At 33.0% G+C, this 12246-nt stretch overlaps 1 long non-coding RNA gene across 1 annotated transcript in view; it reads left to right on the top strand.

Moving 5' to 3' along the window:
• Nucleotides 1–12246, top strand: part of LOC111089869 — a 31601-nt gene that overhangs the window by 8946 nt on the left and 10409 nt on the right. The window contains exon 2 of the long non-coding RNA XR_002614030.1: nt 9504–9590. This is a non-coding gene — a long non-coding RNA (uncharacterized LOC111089869). The remainder of the gene's footprint in view (nt 1–9503; nt 9591–12246) is intronic.

Below are 12246 nucleotides of genomic sequence, written 5' to 3'. Positions count from 1 at the left end.
TATCAAGTCACCTGGCAACTACACCATGTTTTATCAGCACTATCAAGTCACCTGGCAACTACACCATGTTTTATCAGCACCATCAAGTCACCTGGCAGGTACACCAAGTCACCTGGCAACTACACCTTGTTTTATAAATAGAGCAAAATCACCTGGCGGCTACGCCACATTTTATACGTACAGCAAAATCATCTGACAGCTACGCCATGTTTTATAAATACAACAAAATCACCTGGCAGCTACGACATGCTTTACCAATACAGCAAAATCACTTTAAACCTTTAACATTTTTTATAAATAAAATAAAATCGCCTGAAATCTAAGCCGTGTTTTACCAAATGCTGAAAAATTATCTTTTAGCTACACCGTGTTTTACCAAATGCTGAAAAATTATATTTTAGCTACTCCGTGTTTTACCAAATGCTGAAAAATTATCTTTTAGCTACACCGGGTTTTACCATATGATGATAAATTATATTTTAGCTACACCATGTTTTACTAAATGATGATAAGTTATCTTTTAGCTACACCGTGTTTTACCATTATTCATTATACCACACAGCAGCTAAAACATAAATTAGAAATAGGTAACACTACTGTCAGACGATATTTAAGATCAGAACACGCCACACTGAGATAATTTTTAAGGTTTTTGATTGGTTATTCATTTCGAGAAATTTAATTATATTCATATTAAATAATACATACCTTTAAATTATGCAAAGTAGAATTGAAATACGTACTCTGACGATTTTTGAAAAATTATATTGGTTTCTAATGCTCATGAAAACTATAAGTTTGTCTGTACTTATCTATCATACAACAAGTTTTATTACATGCATCTAATGTGGAATAGAGTTGCATTGACGAATTTTCTAAACCATCTAAAGATAAAATAGATAACTTCTGATATGATCTGCCGAAAATAAAAATGAAAACAATAGCTCTTTTAAAACTAACTCTTAGGTTTATACACCAGTTTGTCAATATATAAGATCATTGGCTTGTAAAACAAACAAACAAAGCATTAACTAAACACACCTTAAAAAACGAAGACCAAACGTTTTAGATACAACTGATTATATTACAAAACCGCAAAATAAGTAACTGGAAATATTTGTTAAATATTTAATTTCGAGCAGCGCCATCTTTGGTTTATTGAAGCAACTACTCTTATATGCACTGCTTCTTTAAAGGGATTTGATATTGACTTAAATCGTGTAGTCGTCTGTCTTGTATGATATAAAGGTAGCATAGCTTAAGTTCAATTATTAACCAGGAGTATGTGAATGATCAAAGCTTGTGTAGTCTCCCGAAAATGACGTAGTTACGTTGAAACATATAGAGTTTTTTATATGACGGCCGTTTACAGCTTCATAAAATATATTTTAATTATGTACAGGATAACATTTTGTTTTAGTTAATTATTTTGGTCGTGTCAGTATTTGTTTTTTAACTCCTAAGATATTTTTCTTTACTTTTTCATCCCTTATTTTCTCTGGAATTATTTTATTTTATCTTTCAAAAATTCTAGGTTCAATTTGATAATTGGGTTTATTCTTAGTCTCCATCTCGACAACCTTCATGTCTATTTCTCTTGTTGAATTCGTTTTGGTATTTTAATTGTTGTTGCTGTTGCTAATCTATTTATTTGTTATTTATAATTTCTATATTTTGATAGAAATGCATATCTTCATCCACGCTTATATCATTTATTTCCAAAATTCTAATACTCTCCCTTACCACACAGACACACACACACACGTCTTGACTTGCAAGTCTTTTCTATAGCATATCACTCATAATTTTTAAAGTGTCTGTTCAACACCCCAAATTTTGTGTGTGTGTCACATAGTGCGATATTTTTTCTATTTATACAATCTTATGTGTCACGTTCTGTAGCTTTTTGTTTTACATATTATATTTATCTCATTCTACATATTTATCGTCCCATATACAGTATTTGTATCCCATTCACATGTATAAATATTTATATCACATACTACAGATCTATGTGTCACACATCACAATACTTGTCTGACATTCTACAACTTTATGCGACACATATTATAATACTTATATCACAGTATATACCTTTGCTGTCACATCTTACAATATCTGTATCCTATTCTATACATTATTGTATTAGACAATACAGTATTTCGTGGGCCACCCCCAGTGGCACAGCGGTATGTCTGCGGACTTACAACGCTAGAATCCGGGTTTCGATACCCGTGGTGGGCAGAGCACAGATAGCCCATTGCGTAGCTTTGTGCTCAATTACAAGCATACAATATCTCGTGTCCAGTTCTACAGCCTTGTGTTTCGCACATTGTAATATTTGTGCCACATTCAGGAGTTTTATGTGTCACATCATACAGTTTAATGTGTCACGTATATTTTATAATATCTCTGCGACAGCGTTTGATGCTGTGACACTCCATGTCAGAAAATACACTTTTTGTGTGACCAATTAATATTTGTATTAAATGTGAATATTTGTTCTTTAGGTAGTAGTAAAATTTAGTGGAACTTGATATAGCAAACAGTAACTAAGCCATGCTGTGAACTCTTCACGAAAAGCTACACTGATGACGCAAAGGTTGCCATAGCAATCTTAGTAGAGCGTAAGTGATGCAGAGAAACACCAGGTGAAGGTTAACATCAAAACAAAAGCGCGCGTTAGACACAAATATATAAAAAAGAAAACTTGTTCGGCCTATTTAACAGTTCTTTGTGCCTGTGAACATAATAGCATTCAGTATATTGGGTGAGGAGGTGTACATGTTAAGCGTAAATCTGTAAAAGCAATGAAATATATTTATCACGGACAGTACATGCTAACTGAACTTAGCTTAACTAATGTAAAACTTTTAAATAATGCGAGTTAAAACGATTTCAGAAATTGAAGATAAGAAATGAATAAAACAACAACATTGGTTTATTACTCTATTTTTTTCACGACAGCGTCACAAAGTATATTTTAACGTAATTACGTCAGTGAGAAGTAAATTCACAAAGAACGCGAGAAACGCCTACATTGGTTTTGTTTGTTTTCTGTTGTTTTTTTTAAGAGCGAAACTACGGTAAACACGCAATCTGTAACAAACACGTCTACCACGAAACAAAAATGAAGAAAACTTAAAATAGAAAGTAATCTTTAAAAATCGGTATACGAGAAAAATAATTAAATGGACAGTTTCGGCGGAAAGAGTGTCTATCCCCCCCCTAACATTGATTTTAACCATTTTTTATATCATTCGCGGAGGATCACTACAAAGAGTTTGTTGGTAACGTAAAAACATAATGGTAATAGAAGTTTAGGAAATCACGTGTACTACATAATAAGCAAGAATATGATTAGCTAATCGAACACTGTTTTGTAACGCTAAAAACCGAGTTTCGATACCCGTGGTGGGCACATTACAGTTAGCCCACTATGTCGCTTTGCGCTTAACAACAAACTAACACTTGTACTTTGAAAATTTCCAAAATCGTATTTGTTTGTTTTCAAGTGCATAGCGACATAACGGATTTATCTTTGCTCTGCTCACAGAAGGTATCGAAATTCCAATTTGAAGCTCTCAGACTTAACATTGAGCCACTTGGTAACTAAATTCATGCTAATTGAATATCTTTATCAGAATCCGGAGGTTTACTAAAGACGGAACGTGAGAGAGTAAATAGAAAACAATTACAATCCTGTGCTAGTGTCTCTCTCTGTCAAAACTAGTTAGAGAATTGAAGTTTTAGAAATGATTTCGTAGATCGTTCTGTGGTCTCTTGAAACTCTCTCTGTCAAAACTAGCTAGAGAATTGAAGTTTTAGAAATGATTTCGTAGATCGTTCTGTGGTCTCTTGAAACTCTGCTTTAAAATCTGTATAGTTTCACTGCTTGCTCAGCGGTAAGCTTCAGGATCACGACACCATAATTAGAGGTTTGATCCTCGCGGTGGACACAGTGCTGATAGCTCATGTGTAGCTAAGCACTTAAACTAACAAAATGAATTTGACCTGAACTTGTTTTTGATAATGTATGGCTACAACCTCATCCAAAGCTGATGTTTTAATCATCAGGTCAAAGCACTTTCCACTGACCAAAACGTTAAACTCCATAATTTTTTTTAGAATTACGGGTGCGTAAAAAAATCAAATTAGATTAAATATGTATATATATAATTCTTGTTAAAATATAAAACATGAACTTTATGGTGAAAAGTAAAGATTTGTTTGTAATTAGGCTATACAAGGGGCTATCTGTGCTCTGCCCATCACGGGTATCGAAACCCGGTTTCTAACGTTGTAAGTCCGCAGACATCCAGCTGTGCCACTAGGGAGCCTATATGTATTTGCTTGTTTGAAGTTAAGCACAAAGCTACACAATGTGCTAGCTAGCTGTGCTCTGCCCACCACGGGTATCGAAACCCGGTTTCTAACGTTGTAAGTCCGCAAACATCCAACTATGTCACTAGGGAGCCTATATGTATTTGCTTGTTTGAAGTTAAGCACAAAGCTACACAATGTGCTCTGCCCACCACGGGTATCGAAACCCGGTTTCTAGCGTTGTAAGTCCGCAGACATAACGCTGTGCCACTGGGAGGCAACTAGAAGGAAGACAACTAATCAACAGCACCCAACGCAAAGTTTTGGGCTATTCTAATCGAATATTGAGATTCGACGGTCACTTTTATAACGAACCCAACCCTAAAAGGCAGAATACGATTTTGTAGCAACAGGCTGAAAACCACGGACTCTTGGATTCATAATCCAACACCCTAACCACTAGGCCATACCCCACACCAATGAAAAACTAACGCACGAATTGTAACTTAAATTATCTTGGATCATAATTAACATATATTTAATTTTGTTATATATATCTGATTAAATTTGATTAGCTTTTAGCTTCTATTTGACTTCGCAGTCAGACAAGCGGTTAGATTAAACCTCGGTACACTTGTGATTTTAATATTACTGCAGGAATACGAGTTATTATTAAAATTAGTTATGTGAGTTTATTTTATATTAGATAAAACGCAGTGTTTTTAAACTTGTAAGTATTATAGAAAAACAGCTTTCGAAATGTCTGGCAGTAATTATTAAAAAATAAATCACAAAATGCATTGTTGCGCGTGCGGTTTTTTGATTCTACTTTGCGTTATTATCAAAAATGATTCATTGTAACTGAGTAGAAATAATGAGACAGTCCCTCTATTGCTAATAAAAGCGCTACCTACCCACGCTTAATACACGGAGACACCAATAAAGTTTATTAGTATACTAGCTATGAAATTGGTTATCTCTAATCTTCTTACTGCGAGTATCGAAATCTGAATTTTACCGGTGCAACCCGACGTACCTCTGAGCCACCAGGGGGCGCTTAATAATGATCGATGCAATAAATAAATGTTAAATAGAGCGATTATTTATATCAAATGAATATGTTTGAAAAAGTATTACGATACTCCGATTATTACCAATGGTCAGAAAGTCGAGTTAAAACATTATTAATTAAGAAGTTTAAGAGAAAAATTGATTAAATCAGTAAGAAAAATATGGAAATATTGTAAAAAGAGGCACAGGTACTTGTACAAAACAGGAACAAATGATCAGATATCTTATTCCTGGTAATTAGATTATATGAATTTTTCCAGTTATTATTTAACTTCATTTAGACTTTCGACGTTAAGACTCATAGCGCAGCCCCGCTAATACTGAAATTAAATCAGACTAAATTTATTTTGTAGATAAAACAACAGAAAACTTCTTTCTTCGAGAAGATGTTGTTCGTGGACCTATTTTCAATAAAAGTAATAAAAATATTTACACAACGACAATCGAATACAAACGTTTAATGCACATGGAAGGAAAACTGATAAAGAGGATATCCTGGATTTACCTGTATATTTGCTCCCCAATGGCACAGCGGTATGTCTGCGGACTTAGAACGCTAGAAACCGAGTTTCGATACCCGTGGTGGGCAGAGCACAGCTATCTAGCGCAGATAGCCCTCGTGTAGCTTTGCACGAAATTCAAAAACAAACAATCGTTTGCCCTCTAGTGGCACAGCGGTATGTCTGCGGACTTAGAACGCTAGAAACCGGGTTTCGATACCCGTGGTGGGCAGAGCACAGCTATCGAGCGCATTGTGTTGCCTTCCCTCTAGTCTTACACTGCTAAATTAGGGACGGCTAGCGCAGATAGCCCTCGTGTAGCTTTGCACGAAATTCAAAAACAAACAATCGTTTGCCCTCTAGTGGCACAGCGGTATGTCTGCGGACTTACAGCGCTAGAAATCGGGCATCAATACCCGTGGTGGACAGAGCACAGATAGCCCATTGTGTAGCTTTGTGCTTAACTACAAACAAACGAACCCATTCATTTGAGGTTAGTAAAAAAAAAAAAAACATAAAATTACCCCAAAACCTCGAGCGTTTTGAGAGAGCAAAGGAAAAGGCAGATGTGTGTGTGGCAGAATATACATTTATCACGATGATGAGATGACTGACCAGTCACGTGAATGGGTAGTGTGACCTCATTATATTTAGTATTTAAACATATGCACGTTAAGCGATATTTTAAGAAACGTGGGTATATCGTAGACCAGGCAAGCATACCAAAACCTTCTTGTAGCGTTAGGGTTAGAATAATTATGATCGATATGTCTCAATCTTTGAAATCCTTTGGTTATGTATGTAAATCAAACAGAAACGGAATATTAGAAATTAGAAATGCTGCATTTCTATGGAGTGAAAAATTTCTGTCAAAAACTAGTTCAAAGGGCAAGATCAGGGTGAATTTTATCATTGATATCTTACAATTAAAGAGCGATGAAGCGTTAACAAAACATTACAGGCATAACGTTTGAGTAGAATATATCTGATAAACAATAGTCGAGAAGCAAAGCTACACGAAACAAAAGCATGGCAGAAAAATAGGCTTAAGTCGATATAAATAGACTGCGCTGGTTAATAATATAATGGATAATAAAATCGTCTTTATCCCTAAATGATCTGATAAAGCCAATCTGTTATGGGGGAAAAATAACGGAAAACGAAATTTATTGGCTTTTCTATTGTATTTTTCAGTGTTCAGATACATTTTATGAAAAACAATTAACTAGTTTTGAAACTTTTTGTTTCGAAAGGGACATTTATGTTTGCTATATAACAATTGTAATTACTAAATCTTTTCGTACGTATTTTTGCCGTAGTTGAAAGTGTTATACTTTAATTTATTTAAATATTTATAATTTATGTTTTGTTCTATAACAAAAGATGGCAGCACGATATGTTTAAAATTTTGCTTTCTGTAAGTAATTATGTATAATCTATACAGTGTTGTGTTTCAATGCGTCATTTTGTACATATACACTGATAAACTTTTACTAAAGCTCATTACCTTCTCAACTTCTTTAACAACTAAGAAACGAAGTAATTATTACAGTTTGAATTGTATAAGTTTGTGCAATATGCTTCTTAATACCAGTAAAACTATTTTCTGTTATAATTACTTTTATGTTCTACTGGTTGGATAAAAGAAAACGGACTTTTAATTTTCTGTCTTGTTAGAAACCTTTCAAAAACTAATATTAAATTAAAATTTAAATACACGATGGAATATTTTCCTGTTCACATGAGCACTTGGCTAAGTACTCCAATTTTTATTGGTTTGATAGCTAAACTAGAGCTGTTTCAAAACCATGTATGATGCATCGACTCTTTTATTAAAACTTTTTAATTTAAAGAAAACTTTGCAATACATTTGAAATAGTTTGAATTTTTCATAGATTAGGCTTCTGATTCTTCGTTACTGATACAAATAAGTCACGAAATTTTCACATTCGTTACTTTAAATTCTAGATAGATAGATGGACAGGTAAATAGATAGTCTTACATTGAATTGTCCTTAGAAGTGTGTTAACCCTAACGAAGAAGGAACATCAGTTAGTAAAGGAATTAAGCTAATACTACATGGACATAGCTAAGTAATAATATGTCAACGCTGACTAGGAGAGAAAAAAAATTAATTAAACTGGTCCCTCTCATTGATAAGTTTGAAGCCTTATAATGCTAAGAATCAGGTTCGTATACCCGTGGTAGACACACAGCACAAATAGCCCATTCCTTAGCTTTGCGCTTAACAACAACAAAACATATTAAACTAACCCTAAAGTTATCCAATTCCAAGTAAACTTACAAAACTAAATATATTTTCTGAAACTTTGCAGAATGATTACGAAATGTTTGTGTCTTTACAAAACTCTTAGAACGTGAAATGTATTGTTTTGTATTATTCTACGTCTTACCGTTGTGTTCTTTCGATCTTGGATAAATTAAAATTAATTTTTTTTCTTATATCTGCATTTGATCTGTGGGGGGTTTACCAATACTAGCTAAAATCTGATATCGAAGATTAATTATAATAAAATCAAGCAGTGAAAGTACGAAGTAATATCCTGCTAAAAACTGTGGCCCTTCCACGTGTCGTAAACATAAGATTAGCTGGCGACATCTTACGGTAAACTTAGATATCATTATTTCTTTCACTATTATTTATTCTAAAGTCACGTTTTCTCTGAGTAGAACCCTTTATTCATACCTTAAGCTGGTACACTTTAGTTATTCGTAAACCTTGTAAATAATTTAGCGTTCGATATTTTTCTTGCACTGCAATTCACATTTTAAAATGGTTATTTAGAGCGGTGACGTTGTAAAACCAATCTTAATTCCCTGGTGGCAAGTGGGAAAACTTTACTTCAGCATTACCCAAACCTGGACAGAAGGAATTTCACGTCGTGCTTGCAACTGATAAAAACACAACGAAGTTTGTTTCATGCAGTTTGTTTTAGTGACATTTACTGATACTTTCTTATTACATTAATAATGAAATGACATTTCCATATTTAATCTAGCTAAGAGATCTTTATCATTTCAAATCGAATAAAATATATGATATTTATGGAGTTTTTCCAGACCTTTTTAACTCACCATATAGCAACCTAAATAAATTTAGGCGTGGGAATAATATTATGGCATTACGCCTAATTTATTATTCAGTTTTTTACAGCGGACCAACTGTTTTCAGTGATTGTATTATAGTTATATTTTCTTTTCTTCGATGATTATATTTTCAATTTGACTTTTTTTTTGCAAAGAAAATAAATCTCTAATATAAAATATTCGACAGACGTTTTGCTAGTTAACAAGACAATTTTATCAAAAACATGAAAAAAATTGTAATATTAGTCCAAACGATCAACGCGGCCAATTTTGAAAGCTCTTCATTGGAAGAAAATTTAAACCGTCTTTTTTTTTTTGCTATGGCTTGTGGTAGATATTTTTAGGCACCAACTGAATAAGAATGGAAATGATGATAACGTAGAAAACTAATATTTAAAATGTTAAAATCACCCAGATATTGTTTTATTTAATCCAACCAGTAGTATTTTATAAAGCATTACAACATAGTTTTATGTTTCATACTTTTTGGAATTATTACAGGTTCTCAAAACATTACATGTCTGACCTGTGGTCATCTGACTCACTGTCCGCGGTGAATATCAAGCTATGTACCCTACCTTACCTTCTGTAAGTATCTAAAACTATTATTATTATTATCTCTCATTGTTATCAAGTATTTATTTATTTATTATAGTGAAATATTATTGTAGGTCATTGTTATCGAAGTATTGTGGTATCTAATTCATATCAAATATTATTGTTTTATTATTGTTGAAGCGCAATTATTATATTTTATCGTAATCAAGTATTGCAATGTTTTATTTTTTATTGAATATTATTGCGTTTCATTGTTTTTCAAACGTTGTTGTACAGAAAATTACTTAAACTTTTTTTTGGAAATAGTGATTAGTTTCAATATTCGGTGTTGCTCCCAGTGCCATATCTACATCCTTTGCTTCTTAACAAGGCCAATCTGTGCGGTTTCCATAAGATCAGACTTTTTTGGAGAATAGACATGTCAGTGTCAGCGCCTCCCACCCCCACCATGCCCCATCTTGTGAAGCTTTCATAAGTCAGCTGATGTTTTAAGCCTACGACTTTCACACACACACACATATATATATAGAAGCAAAATGCATGAAAGTCCATTGAAATGACACTGGGAGGAATTGACAGATGTGTAGTTGAAAGGGATTGCTGTGATTCCATCTTTTCAACCATCTTTCTCTTGAAAACACTCGCTGATTTTAAAGTATGGCTGGAAGCTTGAGAATGTTGGGATCGTGCATCTTCATCAGTTTCAAAACCTTGTTTGTTATCTCGTTAACAATACCAAAAGATATGTCCAGCTTCATCACATCAACTTTTTGGATCGGAGGGTTCTCTTTCGTAGCTATAACTTGCACTATGTGGACGAGAGCGTTGCTCTGAATTGAGTTGAGATGTTTTTCAGAACCTTCACCAACTTCACCACATCAACTTTTTGGATCGGAGGATTCTCTTTCGTAGCTACAACTTCCACTATGTGGACGACAGCGTTGCTCTGAATTGAGTTGAGATGTTATTTCAGAACCTTTGGCTCTAAATCGTTTAACAATCAACGTGATTTACTTCTATATGAGTAGCAGATGCGTGTCTATCACATGACGGTAGATATAAAATAACACTCCACATTCGCAAGGAAGAAATAAATAGCTTATATACGTTTCCATAATCTGCAAATATATTTCGTTGTCATAGAAGCGATGTTATGTATAATTCTTATCAAGCACTTTTATATATTGGTTGGCCTTGCTAAAGCTATGGATTTCAGAGCCAGTGAGAGGGGGTTCGAATCCGAGCCGTGGATGCACTGTAACAGCAGTCCCTTAGCGCGGCCGGTGGGCAGTAGGGTGCTGCTGACTGGCTGTCCTCTTTATGGTCAGTAGTCCAAAACGAAGGACAGCAGCATAAAACACTAAATACTTTTGTATTTCACTGTTATCGATGTTGATTTGCGTAGCAATTAATCAAGACGTTTTGTTTTATATTATAAATATTGAATAAACACTTGTTTATTGAAATGTGGATACGTTAAGCTGAAAAATAAACATTATTCCATTTGTCTTAATATCATTCGTCTATAGGTTTCTTTTTCATGCTAACCATGCTGTCTTTATTGTTTTTCAAACTGCATGTTTTCATTTACTTAATTTTATCTTTATTATACTCCCGCTCTTCATTGATTCTGTGTTTTATCTCTTTCTTCTTTTTTCCCTGCTCTAAATCTTCTCAGTTTTATTTGTTTTACTCTACTATGTCGTTACAACTTGTATATAATTTTCACTTGAAATGGGATTTTTTTTAGAAACCTATATCCATATAGTTTTAAAATAAACACATAAATATATAATTTATGATTTAAGGTGGTTTCACTTCAAGACGAATATGTATGAGAGAACTGGAATCCTTTCTTCTTTTACAACTGTTCCATATTTAATCGGTTTCGTAACATCATGGACTACCCTTCCGTATAAAATTTATAAAGAAAACAACTGAACACACTTTTGAAACCTAATAATTTTAAGTTTAACATTTATACAAAACATAATTTTTTTTAAATTTGAATTTCTTATTTTTTAAATTTTATATTTCTTAAATTTTCAGAAAAATCAGTTTACACAATAATAATGATAAAACCACTATAATACGATACACAAATTTTAAAAACTACAGATATTATTTTTGTCAAATGCTTTACTTATCTGTTGTGAATAACCTTAAATTTACTTTAGGGTTAACCATAGTATACATGCATCTAAAATAAATGCCAAACCTCAGAATTCCTATTTATTGATTATCTCATCGACTAACGGCTTTCAATTAAACTTTAAAGAAACACTAAAACGATTCTAAAGTATTTTTTAAAGATTAATATCCTTTCTATTTAATTACAATCTTAAAAGGTAAAAACATTGAAAAAAAAATCCGTTAAAAATTAGAATTACAGAAATAAAATGTTACTGATAAGGAACGATTTTCCGGATTTCTAATATGAAAATATTAGAAATCAAAATTAATTAATATTAATTTCTAATATTAGTCTCAAATTATTAGTTTCTTCATCATAGAATTCTCCACAAATAAAACATTAATAAAATTTTTAGTATTACAATAAAAATAACCTTTCATCTTAAATAATTCCTACCCTTTTGGTCCATTTTTATGTAATTTTGATAACACATAAAATTCACAATTTATTTTGACTTAAACAAAAATTGTTTTTTGTCCAGTTAATTCCCAA

This window comes from Limulus polyphemus, unplaced genomic scaffold, assembly GCF_000517525.1.
Source record: "Limulus polyphemus unplaced genomic scaffold, Limulus_polyphemus-2.1.2 Scaffold7693, whole genome shotgun sequence".
NCBI lineage: Eukaryota > Metazoa > Arthropoda > Merostomata > Xiphosura > Limulidae > Limulus > Limulus polyphemus.
Note: the sequence above shows the minus strand (reverse complement) of the source record. Positions and strands in the feature narration are given on the sequence as shown.